We start from the raw sequence: 23,280 nt of genomic DNA on the forward strand, positions 1-23,280 counted from the left end.
GAATTGGAGTGGGTTTCTGGCTTGATGGTGTTGATGTGAGCCATGACCAGCCTTTCAAAGCACTTCATGGCTACAGACGTAAGTGCTACAGGGCGGTAATCATTTAGGCAGGTTACCTTCGCTATCTTGGGCACAGGGAGTATGGTGGTCTGTTTGAAACATGTTGGTATTACAAACTCAGACAGGGAGAGGTTGACAATGTCAGTGAAAGCACTTGCCAGTTGGTCCGCGCTTGCTTTGAGTACACGTCCTGGTGATCTGTCTGGTCCCACGCATTTGTGAATGTTGACCTGTTTATTTCTTTCTCACATTGGCTATGGAGAGCGTGATCATACAGTCGTCCGGAACAGCTGGTGCTCTCATGCATGCTTCAGTGTTTCTTGTCTTAAAGAGAGCATAAAAGGCATTTAGCTCGTCTGGAAGGCTCGCGTCACTGGGCCGCTCATGGCTGGGTTTCCCTTTTTGTTGTCCGTAATAGTTTTCAAGCCCTGCCACATCCGACAAGCGTCAGAGCCAGTGTAGTAGGATTCAGTCTTAGTCCTGTATTGATGCTTTGCCTGTTTGATGGTTTGTCTGTGGGCATAGCAGGATTTCTTATAAGCGTCCGGATTAGTGTCCAGCTCGTTGAAAGCGGAAGCTGTAGCCATTAGCTCGGTGCGGTTGTTGCCTGTAATCCACGGCTTCTGGTTGGGATATGTACGTACAACCACTGTGGGGACGACGTCGTCGATGCACTTATTGATGAAACCGGTGACTGAGGTGGTATACTCCTCAATGCCGTTGGATGAATCCTGGAACATATTCCAGTCTGCTAGCAAAACAGCTTCATCCGAACACTTCTGTATTGAGAGAGTCACTGGTACTACCTGCTTTAGTTTTTGCTTGTAAGCAGGAATCAGGAGGATAGAATTATGGTCAGATTTCCCAAATGGAGGGCAAGGGGGAGCTTTGTATGCGTCTCTGTGTGTGGAGTAAAGGTGGTCTAGAGTTTTTTTTCATTCTGGTTGCACATGTGACATGCTGGTAGAAATGAGGTAAAATGGATTTAAGATTGCCAGCATTAAAGTTCCCAGCCACTTCTGGATGAGCATTTTCCTGTTTGCTTATGGCCTTATACAGCTGGTTGAGTGCGGTCTTAGTGCAAGCATTGGTTTATGGTGGTAAATGGACAGCTACGACTAATATAGATGAGAACTCTCTTGGAAGATGGTTATCTACAGCTTATCATGAGGTAATCTACCTCAGGCGACCAATAGCTTGAGACTTCTTTAATATTAGACATCGCGCACCAGCAGTTATTGACAAATAGACACACACCCCCGCCCCTCATCTTACCAGATGTAGCTGCTCTGTCCTGCCGAAAAATGCCGTTTTCACCAATATGAACTATAACTCAGTAAAATCATTGAAATAGTTTTATGTTGTGTTTTATTTTTTTGTTAGGTATACTTTTTCACTTAAGTTCTCAGGTAACAATTCAAAATCTTAAGTTCAATGTGCTTCCATCACATTATAAACTCTACCAATAATTTTGTCACAAACTGTTGCATTAAATAGCAAATATGCCCACTCTGGTCATGACACGTGCGCTCTACACAACAGTTTGCAGATACAGTGCGGGTAGCAAAATGAAATCAGTCACAACACCTAAAAACAAGACATGGTATCAATAACGAGATGAAACGAGCCACTTACGATTCCCCACATGGCAGGTTCTGGTAATTCTTTCTAGCAATCTGGCCATCCAGAATCACAACAACAGGTTGACTTCTGCCCCATGGCAGCTGACGTTGTCTGCTAACGCCGGGTGTAAACCACACGATTTAGCTGTCCCAGACAAGTTTTGGAGATCGGAGACAAAATCCCCATGTCGTTGCCCACTCGGGGCGCACGGCCGTCACCGACGCTCGTTTTAATGTGAGCGGGTCAAGAGACGCAAGCTGAGGGCTACCAATCTGGTCTTTGAGTAGTCCAGACGTCCTGATATTTTCAAACATGTTTGATTTTTATCAACACAATCTGCAATGCTCTTGTAGTGTGAGATGTGCAACGACATGTTGAGAAAAGTGATCAGCAATGGCCAATGAGAGCTCGACAGAGAAGAAGCCAGTGAGACGATGACTCATCTCGTGCAGGAGTGATAACTACTACTATTATGCATTTGTACTTGCCTTTGCTAAAGTGTCAAATTGCTACAGCTCTGAAGTTCACAAGCAATGTTATTCAATTCAAAATGTTGGCTAGATAGTTCAACTCTGTATGGTGAGTGTCTGACTGAATGTTTATGATGCTGCTCTGAGCCTCAGCTCGTATCTACGTTAAATCTAATCACATTTTCACGAGACCGATTGGTATTGAGAATCCTCGCGAAGAATCTTGAAGTGTGTGACCATCTGTGGCACATCGTTCAGTGTGCTCACCACTACGTTTGCAACACAAAAATAAAATTAACTTCAGGAAAGGTGGTAGTTTAATGTGAAAGGCTCAGCGATGTTAGGATTTTGAAAGTCGTGTAGTGTCCACCTGGCTTAACCCATCTATAGGAAATCCACGATTAGTTGGCTAGTAGTGGCTACTTTCTGGCCAGTGAGTGAGCGAGTGAATTTAGTTAGACTCCTAAATGCAGTGGTCAGTGACTAAACTAACTGAGTTGAACATATTTGTCTGAAAACAAACTATTCGGCAGTTATTGTTGCCCATGTTGTTATCATGTCTAACCAGTTGGCTATTGTAGGTTGTGAGTTTCTGAGTCTAGCTAGCGTCTTCTTTTGGCGTCCACGATTAGCTAGCTGTTAACTATCGAGATGGCTTCTGCCTGGCCAGTGTGAGACAGTAGCTATCCTTCTAAATGCGGTTGTCACTGGATGAACTAAGTAGCTATGAGTTGAACATATTTTGTTGAAAACGAACTAGTAGCCAGTCGCTGTTGCCCATGGTGGAATCATATCCAACCAGCTGGCTCCTGACACCTATGTGACATGTCTAGTATGTGCCCATGAGCTCCTGAGTCTAGACACAGTTTCGCTAGCGTTGCTAGCTGAGCTGTTTTATAATAAAACGACTGAGGTGACTCAAACCCTGTAGCTAGCTAACAAGCCCTCCTCGGCGACAGTATTATTGTGGTGCTGGAATATTAGATATTTTTAATTTTAAGAACTGTCATTGAAGTTGGTCGTTACTGCTGGTTTTAGAGTTGTCACTTGTTACGAAGTTTTAGGTCCGAGGGGAGAGAGATTGCCTGCCATTGTTTTGGTAAAGGCTCGAAGTGATGTCACGCCTTCAAGTAAGGCTCAACCAATCCCCCGATGGATAATGACTTTGGCTCTGGTTATCCTATGAAAGGAAATTTTACGTGCGGGTACGCTAGTCTACATGATGAGATTATTATGGAAGAGCGAGGAATATTTTTATTTGTCAAACGGCAGTCAAACACCAATTATCATGTCACCAAAATAATACCCTATTTACTGGAAAGCGGTATCAAGCTCATCACGGTGCACTGTCACCATCCTGTGAAGTTCACCATCATTTATTTAATCTGTAGCCTAATAAACACAATGGTTTCCCAAGTTGTAGTGGGAGGACCACACACCATATCATCACGACTCCCAAGCTAACGCCGATATGATGGTTATTATACTGTACCAATATTTGTGCATAAAGGTGTAACCACCGTCATTTCGCGCATAAAACATTTTACAGACACAAAAAGATCCCACCATGTTGAACAAACCAACGTTCTGTTCGCATTTATAAAATTGTACCGAAACTGACTGTTACCATCACAGCTGTCACAATTTATTTTTATACACTAGGACTTTACTAGCATAACTGTGGCTGGAATGTGTTTAAATAAAGCAATCCAACCTGAGCTTGTCTCAGATAAAATGGACACTGCTGTATGTGAAATGCCATTATATAAGGAGAGTGTTGGCAATGTCGCTAATAACATCAATTTAGTATGATTTCTATATGAAGTTAAAGAAGAGGAAATTCTGCATTCATGCATTGATACCCTTACTCCCAGTCTCATTCCATACTGGTAGCAGAATGCTGAACATTGAAAACTGTTTTACAGTACTGTTTACCTTCAGCTTTGATTGCTCTTGCACTTGGCTTGTTTCCACCTCATATCTCTACAGTCATGTTTGCCTCAGATGCCTCTGGCCAGTTCCACCAAGCAAACACTCACTGTCACTGCCTTTGACTGATAAACAGGTGACGACTCACTGAATGGGAGCTAGTGCTAGACAGAGTCAGACCTTAGGATACAACAGGAAAAGAGCAGAGCAGCAGTGCACCGATGGCCCACCCAACCCCTCAACAGGTTTGCTGTGAGGTTCGAGAAGAAGTGAGGAGGAGAAAGTGAACTGTATTAGATGCCATGATGGAGGACGACCAGCCCAAGTCGAAGCCGCCTACACCTTCTCCCTTGCTGGACCTAGAACACAGTCCTGGAGCCTCGTCAGTAACGAACCATGCAGAGGTATAGTATATCTAGTGCTTTAGCCAAAATGTTAATAGATAGCCTTTACATAATTTAATGATGCTGAGTCGCTGAAGCTATGAGAATTGGCTGACCGAAAGCTTCGGCATAATAGTAGACAATTCCAAACATATTGATCTAGAATCAGTTTTGAGGGCATTAGATTAAATGTGTTATTGGCAGTGTACTGTGCACTCTTATTTGGCACTATGCATTTATGGGGTCAAATATTTACTTGAAAACAAAAGTAAAATCATCATTGCTGACTTTTTGTTAGGGCATTTGAAACACCTTGATGTACCCTACAAGGAGATTTGCTCATGATTTTTGCCAGCTTCTTTTTCCACAGAGTGTGGTATTTCTGTAAGTTGGATCAAAAGCCTTGTTCATGGCACTGACTGTTCACATTGTGCCACAACATTGTGCCACAACATCATTGTGCCACAACATCTACTCTTTATGATAAGCATGAAAACTATTATTTACTGGTGATGGGTTCTGACTTCTAAACTTGAAGTATGAAATGTCCTTGTTCATGGTACTGAGGGAGAGAGGGGAGTGCAGAGCATGTTATTGTTAGACATCAGGTATCCTATGGAAAGGAGAAGGGCCACAGTCTGGTTTCAGTTGTTGGGTTTTAATTTGAAATACTTGCTACACCAGAAGTTAATGGTTATCTGTAGGAGGAATGTATATGGTGGGGTCAATTAAGGTTGGATATGAGCCAGGGACTTGGAATGTTACTAAGTAAGAGAAAGGCAATCATATGATTGTGGTCACTGATAGGGTGGATTAGTGAGGAATGGGGGCCGAGGCCAGGTCACATTAAGGGAGAAGGAACAGTTTATTACCCACATCACTTAACTTCCTGCCTAGCAACAGAGATGTATTGGCTGTCCAGATGTGTACGGAGGAGACTCCGCATAGGAGGAAGGTTTAAATACCAGTACTTGTGTAAATGTGTTTTTGTCATAGGTTGCTGTGTAACGCAGTGGGTGAATAAACCTGGTTTGAGCTTTGCTAGTCGTCCGTGAGTTTTTACTCCGTTTATTTAGAACCTAACACTGGGAACACAGTAGTGTCTTGTTAGTGTGACTAACCTCTCTGTCAACAATGAGAACCACTTAACATGCTGTAGGTGTGACAAAGAAATGGAGGCAAAAAAGCCAGTAGCATTGGCTCCAGTACCATTCTTATCAACTTTCAAGAGTTAGGCTAGGCTACCCAAAACAACTTCCTGACCACAATCACTCTCTTGAAAGATTGCAATGATTTCAACTCAAGAAGTTAAAGCTACAATATGCAACTTTTTGGGCGACCTGTCCAAATTCACATAGAAATGTGAATTATAGATCAATTATTCTCATTGAAAGCAAGATCTGTTCTCTGTGCACTATTTCTATGCTTCCGTTAAGTTTAGTTTTTGCGTCCTTTTACTTTTGGTTTTGTACACCAGCTGAAAATATAATCTTTTTGGTTATTGAAAATATATTTAACAGTGCTTTGTTTGAATGGTACATTGATTCTCTACACTATACATTGCTTGTTTTGTTACATAAACTATTTGAATTGAAGTAACCAGAAAATGGCGGAGCGATTTCTGCATATTGCACCTTATAACTATGGTTAGAGTACGATAGTAATCTTTTTTGAAATAATATAAAAATATCCAGTAGTGTTACTTTTTCAGAAGCTTGTATTGAAATGGCATTTTTGTAGTAAGAAAGTTAAAAAGTATGGCTGCTGACATGGCTCCCCCCCGGTATGGCTCCCCCCGGTAGTTCCTGGGTGTGAACCAGATTCAGGTGGTGGCGAGCCGGAACCCAACCCCCAGGTCACGGAGGAGACCTACTTTATCCCCCGTAACCCGGTGGTGGATGCGGGCACCAACACTGACCCCCCGGTCATCTGCTGTGGCAGGCTCCGCCGGGCATGCCCCTGCCCGCCCCGAGGCCTCCTGGCCTCCCTCATCACCAAGGGTGGGCACCAACATAGATATAGGCCACTCTAGTATTGTCTCTATGCTGGTGCCCTATGGACACCAGAATAGAGATGCAATATAGGCCTAACACTAGAGTGGCCTAATGTCATGAAACTTCATAACGCTTCAATGTGCTGATAATGCCATTGTGGTCTGTTTTATTTAATTCTGGGCACCAGGGTGGGCTAATGCTACCGTAGAGATGTTACCTTGGTGTCATTGCTATGGAATCAGGAGTTGGCATCTTGTAGCATTCTGTGCTTGGGCGAGTGGAAAATGGGGGGTTTGTAGAACCAGTGTGTGTATCTCTCTCTTTATCCAGCGCACGCTGTTGAACAGTGCCACAGTACCCAGAGGCGTTTTATATAGCACAAATGGAGTAGATTTACAGATGGACTAAAGCACTACCCACTGTCCCTGATATACTGACAGTTACAAGTTAACATTTAGGCTTAGTAGTAGACCTTTGAGACCATTGTACCTTGCAAACCAAATCAAGTACAGCACATGCAATCTGTTATTTTATTTGGCAGGTAAAAGGCAAAACCAACTGGCTACGTACTGACTTCTGACCTCTCCTCCCTCCCAGTCCTCATTGCATTAGTGCTGTTTGGCGTGGTGTGGTCCATCACAGAGGAGGAGTGTCTGCCGGGGGGGAACCTGTTCGGCATCACCGTGCTCTTCATCTGCTCCGTCACCGGGGGAAAACTGGTGGGCCTCATAAGGCTTCCCAAACTGCCTCCCTTTCCCCCGCTCCTGGGTAGGTAATGCGAATGGAGAGAGTGAGTGTGTGTGTTGTAGGTGATGGGGTCTGTCTTGTCTGTGTATGTGCAGCATACAACAAGTTATTTTCTGTAACCTTTACTTCATTTGACTTGTTGAGAATGAGAAAAAAAATGCCTTCAGGGTGTTGAGTGCCCTACATGCTCCTTAGTAACAGTCAGAGACGCCATCATCCTGGCTGCTGGTAATATATATCTGCTGATATAGTAGATAGAATACACCTACTTACTATAATAAGCACACATTATGATTAAACACACCCACTCACTATATTTAGCCTGCATGCACTTGCTTGTCCCCTCACTACTACTCTTTACTATATACGGATGGTCAAACAGTCCCCTTATTATTCTGTCTGGCTTTGCCAACACTGCTACTTCATGTGTAGTACATCATGTGTAGTACATCATACATGTGTTACTACCATACCTAGACAGTGAAGTGAGTTCATATCACACCTCATCCCATTTCTAACCAAATTAACACCCTTGTTGACTTAGGAAGTGAATGAAAAATGTATTTTCATTTCTCAATAAACAATACTTGGTTGAGCTTTGACCAAAGTCTCTCTTGATGCTGGTAACCACCTGAAAAGTCCTGTAGTTTGCACAGACCCCGTTAATAAGACAGTGGACACTCATTCAGCCCGCAAGAAGGTAGAAGTCAGATGTTCGGGTTCACAGCCTACTCCTCACTTTCAACAGTCCAGAAAGGAGATTGTAGATAATAAAGAAGTATTTGTGGTGGGTCTTTCATTTCTAAACGTTGATCATTAGCGTAGTGTCTATCCGACAGAGCCCACTCCCATAGTTCAGAAGTTAAGTCCTGTTTGTTGGATATAGATCTTTGATATTTAATGTCTCTCCAACCCCTGATTTTCTTTTTGTGAACCCAGAGATGCTGCATCCCCAGTTCAATGTCCCCGTTTTATTGTTTGAACTAAATAAAAAAATGTTGGGGCCTGCGTTGCCTGGGGACGCAGCATTAAAATGGAACAAAGCATGAATTCCGTTTCGTTTAAGCTTTGTTACAGCCTTAAAGGTATTTTATTTTTTACTTAACTTAGGCTAACCGACAGTCAGTGCCACATTCTTATGCCTGTCAACTGGTTCCTCCCTGCTCAGACAATAGTCATTGCTTGCGTCCCAAACGGGATGGAATTGTTGTGTACTTTATTGATAATACGCTATTAAGCAGACATTTTATCCAAAGCGGTTTACAGTGATGTGAGTTTTACGGTTTTGTATGCCACCAGTGGGAATCAAATCCACAACCCTGACGTTGGCTAATGCCACTCTCTTACCAACTGAACCAATATGTAAGTCGCTCTGGATAAGAGCGTCTGCTAAATGACTTAAATGTAAATGTAACCACACAGGACCATATTGATCTTTCTGACCTTCAAAGGCAATTCAGTTTCATACAGTAAATTAAAGACTCCACTGTACGCATGTCTTCAGTTTGAGCTATTCCTACTTGGAAAGGTTTTTCCTTTACTCTCAAAAGACTCCTATGCCTAGAAGCCTTTTGATATCTTAAACCAATTGATCTTCAACCTTTTTAACATGCAGTTCCCAGACTATCAGAACAAAGAATGTGTCGTAAAATATGTATTTCTTGGCATTTGAACCAATGTGAAGATGGGTATGATATCTTAGCCCCTGTTTAGTTCTTCTTCTTTTTAATATAAAAACAAGTTTGTCTTCAGAACAACACAGCAAGACATCGTTTTTTGTCCCTCTTGCTGTGAGAGAAAGTCCAAAGAATAACACCATGGTTGTTTATAAAAGTATTAACTTTAACAGTATGATAAAGTATCATTGTTCTCTGCCATTCTCTACAGGTATGCTATTGACGGGCTTCCTGCTGCGTAATATCCCCGTGGTAACAGACGCCGTGTACATCGACTACCGATGGTCCTCCTCCCTGAGGAACATTGCCCTTGCTGTCATCCTGGCCCGAGCAGGCCTGGGATTGGATGGCTCGGTATGTCAATAAAACACTCTTTTGGTGGAATTTTCTAATCAAAGTGAGAGAGACTTTGTCATTTCTTCAAACAATCATCTTTATTCAATATCGTTTTAATTATTGCAATAATGAAACCGTCGACGGGCCAAGATCCTAACTGATAATGATAAAACGGAGACCTTATATAGGACTTAAAAATGCTTAGTCAGACTGGTTCCAACTCCCATAAGCCACCTTGGTTATCTACATAGGATGGTGTTTTGCCCCCCCCCCTAGATTCCCAGATGCCAGGAAGATGAGAACAATGAGGCATTGTTCTAAGGTCTTTCAGGCTCTCTCTATCTTGGGTCACACACACCACATTTTGTCTATAGAACGCTTGACCCTACGCCGAGACTAACTGCAGGAAGCTAGAGTCGAAACAATCTCTTTACAGAACAGAAATGTCTTCCTATTTGTAAAGTATTAATTGCTAACTGTTAATATCAAACTAACCAGGTAAATATGTAATTTTTCTATCACACTCTCCATAGGCCAATTCGTTTAGTGTTTAGTACTTCCTTTATTATTGATGTTCCTGTGTTAACTTCTATGGGCTAGCGTCCCACCCTAGTCAACAGCCAGTGGAATCGCGTGGCGCGAAATACAAATACCTCAAAAATGCTATAACTTCAATTTCTCAAACATAGGACTATTTTACACCATTTTAAAGACAAGACTCTCGTTAATCTAACCACATTGTCCGATTTCAAAAAGGCTTTACAGCGAAAGCAAAACATTAGATTATGTCAGGAGAGTACCCTGCCAAAAATAATCACACAGCCATTTTCAAAGCAAGCATATATGTCACAAAAAAAAAAAAACACAGCTAAATGCAGCACTAACCTTTGATGATCTTCATCAGATGACACTCCTAGGACATTGTTATACAATACATGCATGTTTTGTTCAATCAAGTTCATATTTATATCAAAAAACAGCTTTTTACATTAGCATGTGATGTTCAGAACTAGCATAGCCACCGTAAACTTCCGGTGAATTTACTAAATTACTCAACGATAAACGTTGACAAAATACATAATTATTTTAAGAATTATAGATACAGAACTCCTTTATGCAAACGCTATGTCCGATTTTAAAATAGCTTTTCGGCGAAAGCACATTTTGCAATATTCTGAGTACATAGCTCGGCCATCACAGGCTAGCTGTTTTGACACCCACCAAGTTTGGGGCTCACTAAACTCAGAATTACGATTAGAAAAATTGGATTACCTTTGCTGTTCTTTGTCAGAATGCACCCCCAGGACTTCTACTTCAACAACAAATGTTGTTTTGGTTCCAAATAATCCATAGTTATATCCAAATACCTCCGTTTTGTTTGTGCGTTCAGGTCACTATCCGAAGGGTAACGCGCGAGTGCATTTCGTGACAAAAAAAATTGAAATATTCCATTACTGTACTTAGAAGCATGTCAAACGCTGTTTAAAATCAAATTTTATTCTATTTTTCTCGTAAAATAGCGATAATATTCCAACCGGGCAACGTTGTATTCATTCAAAGGCTGAAAGAAAAAAGTGGAGAAGTCTCGTGAACGTGCATCTCAGTCTCACTGTCCCCAGGCTGACCACTTACAAACTCTGTTGCTGTACTTTGCCCAGAGACAGCAGACACCCCATTCCACTTTCTGGCGGCTTTAGAGAGCCAATGGAAGCCTTAGAAAGTGTCACGTTATAGCACAGATGCTGTATTTTCGATAGAGATGCAACAGAAGGACAACAAATTGTCAGACAGGGCACTTCCTGTATGGAGTCTTCTCAGATTTTGGCCTGCCATATGAGTTCTGTTATACTCACAGACACAATTCAAACAGTTTTAGAAACTTTAGAGTGTTTTCTATCCAAATCTACAAATTCTATGCATATTCTCGTTTCTGGGCAAGAGTAGTAACCAGTTTAAATCGGGTAAGTTTTTTTTATCCGGCCGTGAAAATACTGCCCCCTAACAGGTTAAAGGAGAAATACACTCAAAAACAATGTGTATGTTTTTCATTAGTCCACTGTTGATACAGTCCCGAAATGTTTTGCATTTCAGCAGTCAAGTTTTCAGGACCTTCAAGAAGCAAAGTGTCACTTGCCACATTATGTCAACTTTACTGCTGACCTGCAAAACATTTGGGGCTAATGAAATGTGGATTGTTCCTTTAACTTGGGATTGTATCAACAGTGGACTAATGACATTTCGATTTTTCTATTAATGGGTGTGTTGGTATACATGTGTGTTTTCCCAGGCTCTGAAGAAGCTGAGTATGGTGTGTATACGCGTGGGAATGGGACCCTGCATTATCGAGGCCTGCACCATCGCCATCGCCTCCCACTTCCTCATGGGCCTGCCCTGGATCTGGGGATTCATCCTTGGGTAAACTCTCTCTTTTGGTCGGTCGTCTAAATTCCACTTAGTATTCTGCAGCCTCCCGACGCATTTGTAGCCTCCCGACGCATTTGTAAAACTAAAGGGCTACCTAACACCACTTGCATTCCGTTAAGACAGGTGTAGAGTATTTGGCAGCTACTGTAACTCACCGTGAACACTTGAAGTATACTTTATACCAGGGCTCTCCAACCCTGTTCCTGGAGAGCTACCGTCCTGTAGGTTTTCACTCCAACCTTAATCTAGCACACCTGATTCTAATAATGAGCTGGTTGATAAGGTGAACCAGGTCAGTTCCAACTGGGGTTGGAGCGAAAACCTACAGGAGGGTAGCTCTCCAGGAGTAAGATTGGATACCCAGCCTTTATACATTTTCATTTCATCCTCTGACTCTTAGCCCCTTGCTGTCTCTTTTTCGCGCTCTCCCTCTCTTTTGCTTTATCTCTGTCTTCTCTATTTCTCTCATCCTCTCTCCTCTTACTCTCTCTCTTTTCCTCTCCACTCTTACTGTCTCTTACTCTGATCTATCCATCGTTCTATTCATCCATCCCTCTAAATACACTACCCTACCCTCCTACATTACCAAAAGTATGTGGACACCTGCTTGTCGAACATCGCATTCCAAAATCATGGGCATCAATATGGAGTTGGTCCCCCCTTTGCTGCTATAACAGCCTCCACTCTTCTGGGGAGGCTTTCCACTAGATGTTGGAACATTGCTGCGGGGACATGCTTCCATTCAGGCACGAGCATTAGTGAGGTTGGGCACTGATGTTGAGCGATTAGGCCTGGCTCGCAGTCAGCGTTCCAATTCGTCCCAAAGGTGTTCGAATGTGTTGAGGTCAGGGCTCTGCAGGTCTGTCAAGTTCTTCCACACCGATCTCGACAAACCATTTCTGTATGGACCTCGCTTTGTGCACGGGGCATTGTCATGCTGAAACAAGAAAGCACAGAATCATCTAGAATGTCATTGTATGCTATAGTGTTAAGATTTCCCTACTGAAACCAAAGGGCCTAGCCCGAACCATGAAAAACAACCCCAGACATTATTCCTCCTCCACCAAACTTTACAGTTGGCACTATTCATTGGGGCAGGTAGTGTTCTCCTGGTTTCCGCCAAACCCAGATTTGTCCTTTGGACTGCCAGATGGTGAAGCGTGATTCATCACTCCAGAGAACAAGTTTCCACTGCTACAGAGTCCAATAGCGGCGAGCTTTACACCACTCCAGCCAACGCTTGGTATTGCTCATGGTGATCTTAGGCTTGTGTGCAGCTGCTCGGCCATGGAAACCCTTTTCATGATGCTCCCGACGAACAGTTCTTGTGCTGATGTTGCTTCCAGAGGCAGTTTGGAACTTGGTAGTGAGTGTTGCAACCGAGGACAGATGATTTTTCCGCACTACGCGCTTCAGCGGTCCTGTTCTGTGAGCTTGTGTGGTCTACCACTTCATGGGTAAGCCGTTGTTGCTCCTAAGCATTTCCACTTCACAATAACAGCATTTACAGTTACCCGGGGCAGCTCTAGCAGTGCAGAAACTTGACAAACTGCCACATTGAAAGGTTCACTGAGCTCTTCAGTAAGGCCATCCTGCTGCCAATGTGATCTCTATGGAGATTGCATGGCTGTGTGTTAAATTTTATACAGCATTGATTGTGGCTGAAATAGACAAATCCACTAATTTGAAGGGATGTCAACATACTTTCGTATGTATAGTGTATATCTCAAACGAATTCCTATTAGTAAAGCTGCATCATTAAACACTTTGTCTATAATCATTGTATTATCCCCCATAACCCCTCCCCTGTCTCTTCATGGTTTGTGGTGTCTTCATATTAATCAATCAAATGCATTATTTTGATTTAACATCAGCAGTTGCTCACAAAGTGCTTTTACAGGCCTTTGAAAGCATCTTCTACAGGGCCATATTATATGATGAACTCTCATAGTGTGTCTCCTCTCCTGTAGGTTTGTACTGGCTATCTGCTAAATGGTCATATGACAATATTATTATTATTATCAGTATTCATATTACAGGTTGTTTCTTCGGAGGTCGCTCTTCAGCCTGGCAACCCAAACCTGATGAATATGATGATTAACCCTCACTTTGGCTCTCCCGTCTCTTGTAGATTTGTGCTGGGAGCCGTGTCCCCGGCCGTGGTGGTTCCCTCAATGCTGCTGCTGCAGAAGGATGGCTACGGCTTGGAGCAGGGCATCCCTACCCTCCTCATGGCTGCCGGCAGCTTTGACGACATCCTGGCCATCACCGGCTTCACCACCTGCATGGGCATGGCCTTCGCCACCGGTAGGGATCCAATCAGTCGGGAGCATGTTGATCTGTTCTTCTGCTCTAAACCAATCAAGAGAGAGGTTGTTGATCTGTGCCTCTGCTCTGAGCCAATGATGAGAGGAGACCACTAGAAAAAGAATAGAACTTATCTGTTTTTGTTGCAGCATTAATAGAAATCTTCCTGCAATCTGTCCTGGATCCAATAGATGACACCCTCACACTTCGGGAATCGAACCTATGAACCCTGTTGTTGCAAGCGCCATGCTCTACCAACTGAGCCACGGGACCATTAGTATGAGCAAACTGCATGTGTTCTGCTATTACTGTGTCTTCCTCTGTATTGCATGCTTTTTATTATTGACTTCCTGCTGGATTCTGTGTCCTAAATGGCATCGCATTCCCTATATAGTGAACTATTTTTGACCAAGGCCCACATAGGACTCTGGTCAAAAGTAACAGGGTGCCATTTGGGACGATCCCATCTGTTTTGATATTAATTTCATATGTTTTGTTGTGCTGTGTCTCCCTCTGCAGGCTCCATGTGGTACAACCTGCTGAGAGGTATACTGGAGGTGGGAGGGGGAATGGTTGCTGGGGTACTGCTGGGATTTCTGTTGCACTACTTTCCCAGCAAAGACCAGGTATGAATCATCATTGAAAGGACTTAGCTTTCAAATCAAATGTTATTAGTCACATGCGCCAAATACAACAGGTGTAGACCTTACAGTGAAATTCTTACTTACAAGCCTTTAACTTCTTACATCTAGATGTTCCGCTAGCGGAACACCGCTCCAATATCCAATGATGGGGCTTGGCGCGAAATACAAACTCCTCGAAAATCCGAAAACGTCAATTTTTCAAACATATGACTATTTTACACCATTTTAAAGACAAGACTCTCCTTTATCTAACCACACTGTCCGATTTCAAAAAGGCTTTACAACGAAAGCAAAACATTAGATTATGTCAGGAGAGTACCCAGCCAGAAATAATCAGACACCCATTTTTCAAGCTAGCATATAATGTCACAAAAACCAAAACCACAGCTAAATGCAGCACTAACCTTTGATGATCTTCATCAGATGACACTCCTAGGACATTATGTTATACAATACATGCATGTTTTGTTCAATCAAGTTCATATATCAAAAACCAGCTTTTTACATTAGCATGTGACGTTCAGAACTAGCATTCCCACCGAACACTTCCGGTGAATTTACTAAATTACTCACGATAAACGTTCACAAAAAACATAACAATTATTTTAAGAATTATAGATCCAGAACTCCTTTATGCAATCGCTATGTCCGATTTTAAAATAGCTTTTCGGTGAAAGCACATTTTGCAATATTCTGAGTAGATAGCCCGGCCATCACAGGCTAGCTATTTTGACACCCACCAAGTTTGGCACTCACCAAACTCAGATTTACTTTAAGAAAAATTTGATTACCTTTGCTGTTCTTCGTCAGAATGCACTCCCAGGACTTCTACTTCAACAACAAATGTTGGTTTGGTTCCAAATAATAAAGCGTTTTGTTCGTGCGTTCAAGACACTATCCAAGGGTGACGAAGGGTTACGCGCCCGACGCGTATCGTGACAAAAAAATTCAAAATATTCCATTACCGTACTTCGAAGCATGTCAAACGCTGTTTAAAATCAATTTTTATGCGATTTTTCTCATAAAATAGCGATAATATTCCGACCGGGAGTCGTTCAAAGACTGAAAATGTAAAATGGACTCTTCACGTGCGCCCCGTTTCATTATTCTCAGATTGACCACTATCCAAATGCGCTACTGTTTTTCAGCCATGGACTGCGAAGTCATCATTCAACGTTCTGGCGCCTTCTGAGAGCCTATGGGAGCCTTAGAAAGTGTCACGTTACAGCAGAGATCCTCTGTTTTCAATAAAGAGGCTAAAGAAGGCCAAGAAATGGTCAGAGAGGGCACTTCCTGTTTGGAATCTTCTCAGGTTTTGGCCTGCCATATGAGTTCTGTTATACTCACAGACACCATTCAAACAGTTTTAGAAACTTTAGGGTGTTTTCTATCCAAATCAAACAATTATATGCATATTCTAGTTTCTGGGCAGGAGTAATAAACAGATAAAATCGGGTACGTTTTTTATCCGGCCGTGAAAATACTGCCCCCTATCCATAACAGGTTAAACAACAATGCAGTTTTAGGAAAATACCCCCAAAAATAAAAGTAACAAATAATTAAAGAGCAGCAGTAAAATGACAATAACGAGGCTATATACAGGGGGTACCGGTACAGATTCAATGTGCGGGGGTAATATGTAGGTAGAGTTATTAAAGTGACTATGCATAGATAATAAAAGAGTAGCAGCAGTGTAAGGGGGGGGCAAATGCAAATAGTCTGGGTAGCCATTTGACTAGATGTTCAGGAGTCTTATGGTTTGGGGGTAGAAGCTGTTTAGAAGCCTCTTTGACCTAGACATGGCGCTCCGGTACTGCTTGCCGCGTGGTAGCAGAGAGAACAGTCTATGACTAGGGTGACACCGCATGGTATAGAGGTCCTGGATGGCAGGAAGCTTGGACCCAGTGATGTACTGGGCCATACGCACTACCCTCCTTACTGTCTTGCGGTCGGAGGCCGTCAGGATGCTCTCAATGGTGCAGCTGAATAACCTTTTGCGGATCTGAGGACCCATGCCAAATCTGTTCAGTCTCCTGAGTGGGAATAGGCTTTGTCGTGCCCTCTTCACGACTGTGTTGGTGTGCTTGGACCATGTTAGTTTGTTGGTGATGTCGACGCCAAGGAACTCTCAACCTGCTCCACTTCAGTCCCGCCGATGAGAATGGGGGCGTGCTCGGTTCTCCTTTTCCTGTAGTCCACAATCATCTCCTTTGTCTTGATCACGTTGAGGGAGAGGTTGTTGTCCTGGCACCACACGGCCAGGTCTCTAACCTCCCTATAGGCTGTCTCGTCGGTGATCAGGCCTACCACTGTTGTGTCATCGGCAAACTTAATGATGGTGTTGGAGTCGTGCCTGGCCGTGCAGTCATGAGTGAACAGGGAGTACAGGAGGGGCCTGAGCACGCACCCCTGAGGGGCACCCGTGTTGAGGATCTGCGTGGCAGATGTATTGTTACCTACCCATACCACCTGGGGGTGGCCCGTCAGGAAGTCCAGGATCCAGTTGCCGAGGGAGGTGTTTAGTCCCAGAGTCCTTAGCTTACTGATGAGCTTTGAGGGCACTATGGTGTTGAACACTGAGCTGTAGTCAATGAATAGCATTCTCACATAGCTGTTCCTTTTGTCCAGGTGTGAAAGGGCAGTGTGGAGTGCAATAGAGGAAACTGGACTGTGGAGTTGACCTATAACGGAGCTCAGTTTTCTCAGTCGCGTTTCCTTTTCTCAGTAATGTTACTCCAGGGACATAGTCCTTGTTTGGAAAACTTTTAGTAATACATCCTTCCTTCTCTCTCTCACTCTTTCTCCTGTAGGACAAGGTAGTGATGAAGCGCTCATTCCTGCTACTGGGCCTGTCGGTGTTTGCCGTGTTCGGCAGCAACGTGGCCGGCTTCCCCGGCTCGGGGGGCCTCTGCACCCTGGTCCTCGCCTTCCTGGCCAGCCTGGGCTGGAGAAGGTCAAAGGTCAGTCAATCTCACACACACAACGACCCCATCCCGTGCCGACCACTCACTCAACCCCTCGTACCCTGCATCTTCTAGCTAGGCACTTACTCTCTCACCCAAATGCCCCCTGAGCCCTTACCTCCAACACAGTGGACTCGACTAAAGCATTGGATAGCAGCTGGACAGCTTGAACGTTCCAGTGCAGCACAAACTGCTGTCTTAACACACAGTGGGACCCTTCCAATCAGGATAGAGGCCCAATCCCAAATATACAGTCAGAGTCACATCTCGTATTGTCTCTATGGGAGGCAGATTCTCCAGTAGAGTAACACAGTTGTGAAGTCTTGGTGTTTGCTGAACTCTCTCTGTAGTCTGGTTTGTGTCATAGGTGGTTTTTAATGTTTTTATCACTTGTCTTGATGGCGCCTCTCACCCCTCCATTTGCTCTACTTTCACAAATTGTATTTGAAAACGTCAGTACTTTGAGAAACCGTAACGTGTGCATCTGTCTGACTCGATGTATGTGCAGGTCCCTGTGGAGGACATAGTGGGTATTGCCTGGGAGGTGTTCCAGCCACTGCTCTTCGGCTTGATCGGGGCCGAGATCCAAATCTCAGAGCTGGACAAAAACACTGTCGGTAAGAACACAAACACCCGCATAAACACACAGTCAGTAAGAACACACACTGCGTATACATTTATACCCCACTCTTTGGAGATAATCTATCAGGGGTGTTTTCCAAATGTTTTCCTACTTTAACTTGAATAGTGTTTATCATTCAACCCCCCCTTAACTTCTCTGTCCAACCAGGCCTGGGCATAGGCTCTCTGGCCATTGGTCTGCTGGTGCGTGTTCTCTTCACCTTCGTATGTGTGCTGTGTGCCGGCTTCAACTTCAAAGAGAAGCTCTTCATCGCTCTGGCCTGGCTACCCAAAGCCACTGTACAGGTACTTAACGTTAAATAGAAACTAAGGTGGCCTGGAGTGGTCTAAACCCCTGCCTCTGGAGCACATGTACGATGTACCTCGGCCAGCATGGGCTCAAATCCAGCTTACTGCTCTTTCAACATTCTCCTCTCCATTTCGCTGTATCCAATAAGCATACAAAACATGATCCAAGGGTGAAATTTGCTTCACACAAAAAAGGCTTAACAAGCAAAACGACCATAACATTTGAATATTCTAACTAATGATTGCGCGACATGCAACACGTATTATTACCTGTGTCTGCGTTATTTTAACTTTGACAGAGTTCCAGCTCTCACAATGTTGAGGGTGACGTGGCCAATGTGTCGATCTCCTCCCCTCTTCTCTCCCCAGGCGGCCATCGGCTCCACAGCGCTGGACATGGCCCGCACCAAGAAGGATAAGGAGCTGGAGAAGTACGGCATGGACGTGCTGACAGTGGCTGTGCTCTCCATCCTGCTCACCGCCCCCATAGGGGCCCTGGTCATAGGACTCACAGGACCTCGCCTGCTGCAGAAACCAAAGAACGCTGCCTGGGGTGAGGACGCACACACAGAATGTGCAAACACACTTTTTGCATAAATGCACAGACAGAAGCACACAGCAACAGAAAGGACTGCCTCACCATCGCTTTTAAAATAGAAACACACAAAAACCCACACCTACTACTAACCTAGCTTGAGTGACAGCTGTTATCTCCACATGATGTACAGAGGCTTGCGAAAGTATTCACCCCACTTGGCATTTTTCCTATTTTGTTGCCTTACAACCTGGAATTAAAATTGATTTTTAGGGGGTTTGTATCATTTGATTTACACAACATGCCTACCACTTTGAAGTTGCAAAATATTTTTTCTTGTGAAACAAACAAGAAATAAGACAAAAAAAACTGAACTTGAGCATGCATAACTATTCACCCCCCCAAAGTCAATACTTTGTAGAGCCACCTTCTGCAGCAATTACAGCTGCAAGTCTCTTGGGGTATGTCTCTATGAGCTTGGCACATCTAGCTACTGGGATTTCTGCCCATTCTTCAAGGCAAAACTGCTCCAGCTCCTTCAAGTTGGATGGGTTCTGCTGATGTATAGCAATCTTTAAGTCATACCACAGATTCTCAATTGGATTGAGGTCTGGGCTTTGACCTAGGCCATTCCAAGACATTTAATTGTTTCCCCTAAACCACTGGAGTGTTGCTTTAGCAGTATGCTTAGGGTCATTGTCCTGCTGGAAGGTGAACCTCCGTCCCAGTCTCAAATCTCTGGAAGTCTGAAACAGGTTTCCCTCAAATGTCCCTGTATTTAGCGCCATCCATCATTCCTTCAATTCTGACCAGTTTCCCAGTCCCTGCCTATGATAAACATCCCCATAGCATGATGCTGCTGCCACCACCATGCTTCACTGTGGGGATGGTTTTCTCAGGGTGATGAGAGGTGTTGGGTGTGCGCTAGACATAGTGTTTTCCTTGATGGCCAAAAAGCTCAATTTTAGTCTCGTCTGACCAGAGTACCTTCTTCCATATGTTTGGGGAGTCTCCCACATGCCTTTTGGTGAACACCAAACATGTTTGCTTAGACACTCTTCCATAAAGCCCAGTTCTGTGGAGTGTACGGCTTAAAGTGGTCCTATGGACAGATACTCCAATCTCCGCTGTGGAGCTTTGCAGCTCCTTCAGGGTTATCTTTGGTCTCTTTGTTGCCTCTCTGGTGAATGCCCTCCTTGCCTGGTCCGTGAGTTTTGGTGGGCGGCCCTCTCTTGGCAGGTTTGTTGTGGTGCCATATTCCTTCAATTTTTTTAGTAATGGATTTAATAGTGCTTCGTGGGATGTTCAAAGTTTCGGATATTTTTTTTATAACCCAACCCTGATCTGTACTTCTCCACAACTTTGTCCCTGACCTGTTTGGAGAGCTCCTTGGTCTTCATGGTGCTGCTTGCCTAGTGGTGTTGCAGACTCTGGGGCCTTTCAGAACAGGTGTATGTATGTATGTATGTACACACACACACACACACACACACACACACTAAGATCATGTGATACTTAAATAAAGTCCATGTGTGCAATCTAACTAATTATGTGACATCTGAAGGTAATTGGTTGCACCAGATCTTATTTAGGAGCTTCATAGCAAAGGGGTTGAATACATATCCACGTGGCACTTACATTTTTTTTTTTTTAATTAAATTAAATTAAATTGAACTGTTTTTGAATATTTTTTTTTTTTTTCACTTCACCAATTTGGACTATTTTGTGTATTTCCATTATATGACGTCCAAATAAAAATCCATTTAAATTACAGGTTGTAATGCAACAAAATAGGAAAAACGCAAAGGGGGGTGTAAATACTTTTGCAAGGCACTGTAAACGGTGACCTTATACACCCCATTATGGTTTTAACCTCCACTCCTATTATATTCAATTGTGCTTTTTTAAAACCAGCTTGTCATAGCTTTGTCCACACAGCATAGGGACGGAAGCGTGTTCATGAAAAGCAGTGTACCTTTATGACTGAGATGATCTTTATTCAAAAAAGCCTGGAATCCAAACTGATATGCTTTGTTTCAACATTGTTGACAGTGGTGAAACAGAGCGTGTCAGTCAGGATCTCAGCCTAATAAAGAGAAGCTGTGGATTGGAGAATGATTTGCATCGTGGCTTCAGGTAGTCTTTGTTTCATGCCTCGTTTCGTCTCAGCCCTGTCACCACACAATGGTAGCTTTTTTTTGCTCTTCAGGTTTGGAGGGAGATCTTTTTATTTGACTACACTGTGTGTCCTCATAAAACGTGTTACCTGCCCATCACTGTGTCTCAGACTGTACACTCGCTGAGACATTTTTCCATATTGACCATTTGGCCTATAGTCTTATTTAGTTTATACTCACATGGAGGCACTTCAGTTTCTCTCGCACACACATGCAAGCATGCACGCGCACACACTGCAAAGGCAATTTTTTAATCATTATTTTCTACCCTTTTTCCTTGGATATGCAGAGCGGGAGCAAAGCGGAACTATTACCGAGACCCCAATCACCTACGAGAGTACCCTCTGATGGCGGGAACCAGGAAGTACACTTCACCAAGGAGGAAATAACATGGATGGATCGTAGGGAAATGGGGGCACTTCAAGCGTGCATCTAAAATGGCATCCTATTCTAGTGTAAAAATGGCACCCTATTCTCTTTAGTGCTGTACTGTTTAGAGAATATGGTTCCTATTTCAGACTCTGGTGACAGCCAGGATATATTGCCTTTCGGACAGTGGGGTCTCTCATCTGTGTATCTGTCCTTGGTGTGTTTGACATCCTGCAGCTTTTATTTATATCTCCCCCGAGGGTAGTTTCCAGGCCTCGAACTACAGCTGCCACTCAACCAACAATCCACTATATCCAAGCATTATGCACTATACTGTAACGTTAATTTCACTATACTGAAAATTCAGTAATGCTACTAATAAAATGATACCCTATCATTAAGTGGTTCGATGAGCTGAGCCACTGGAATTGAATGTTTTTGACATTGACTATCGGGCATATTGTGTGTTCATTATCATACAGTGTATGTATGCCTTCACAGCATTTATTTTTTTGTCCTTAGGCCTTACGCATCAATTATTTACCAGTTGCTGATGTTGTATTCTGTGTGAATGTAATGTATTTATGAGAAGGTTGTTGTGCAGTTTGATTCAAAGAAAATATTATATTTAGCGTTGGACGGTTGTTGCTAGCTAGACAATTTTATTTATTGTACGTTTCCATTTAAGCAACATTCAAATAGTATTGTGCACTAAATGTGACCGAATGCCACAAAAAACATGAATAATATGGGCCCCTAGCTAAGATATATTTATGACAGGGGTCTTTCATGCAAAATCAATGTGGCTCAGATAATAGCATCGCATTCAGAGCAATATACTGTAAAATCTGTTTAAGAAAAGACTGCCAAACAGTCAGTTTTTTTGTTCTATTCATTTTGTGTTTTTATTATTCAGTATTTATGAATTTGATTCCATAAAGAGTTGTGCAGTTGATTTAGAGATACTTTTGTATGGACTCTTGAAAGGGTCCCTTTAGTTTTTTCAGTCATTTATCATACCATTTATGAGTCCTGTTTTAACTTTTGAAACTTGAACTGTTAAACTAATTCCATTATAATTTGCTCCAGATTGCGTATATACTGTAGGTCTAGTTCAACTGGAATATTATATTCATACCCAGAAATGATTTGATATTGATAGAACCGTCAGCACTGGCCCTTTAACACTAAGAAAACATTAAGGACACCTTCCTAATATTGAGTTGCATCCCTTCCTTTTGCCCTCAGAACAGCCTCAATTTGTCTGGGCATGGACTCTACAAGGTGTCGAAGTGTTCTACAGGGATGCTGGCCCATGTTGACTCCAATACTTCCTACAGTTGTCAAGTTGGCTGGATGTCCTTTGGGTGGTGGACCATTCTTGATACACATGGAGAAACTGTTCAGCATGAAAAACCCATCAGCGTTGCAGTTCTTGACACAAACCGGTGCCATACAATTTTCAAAGGCAATTAAATATTTTGCCTTGCCCATTGTATGTGCCCTCTGAAGGGCACATACAGTGCATTTGCAAAGTATTCAGACCCTTTGCTATGAGGCTTGAAATTGAGCTAAGGTGCATCCTGTTTCCATTGATCATCCTTGAGATGTTCTACAACAAGATTGGAGTCCACCTGTGGTAAACTCAATTGATTGGACATGATTTGTAAAGGCACTCACTTGTCTCTATAAGGTCCCACAGTGCATGTCAGA

General features: G+C 43.1%; 1 pseudogene; it reads left to right on the top strand.

Moving 5' to 3' along the window:
* The first annotated feature begins 532 nt into the window (after positions 1-532).
* Positions 533-22,522, top strand: LOC106610027 (sodium/hydrogen exchanger 9B2-like; annotated as a pseudogene).
* Positions 22,523-23,280: the final 758 nt, after the last annotated feature.

This window comes from Salmo salar, chromosome ssa08 (genome assembly GCF_905237065.1).
Source record: "Salmo salar chromosome ssa08, Ssal_v3.1, whole genome shotgun sequence".
In the NCBI taxonomy this organism is placed as follows: Eukaryota; Metazoa; Chordata; class Actinopteri; order Salmoniformes; family Salmonidae; genus Salmo; species Salmo salar.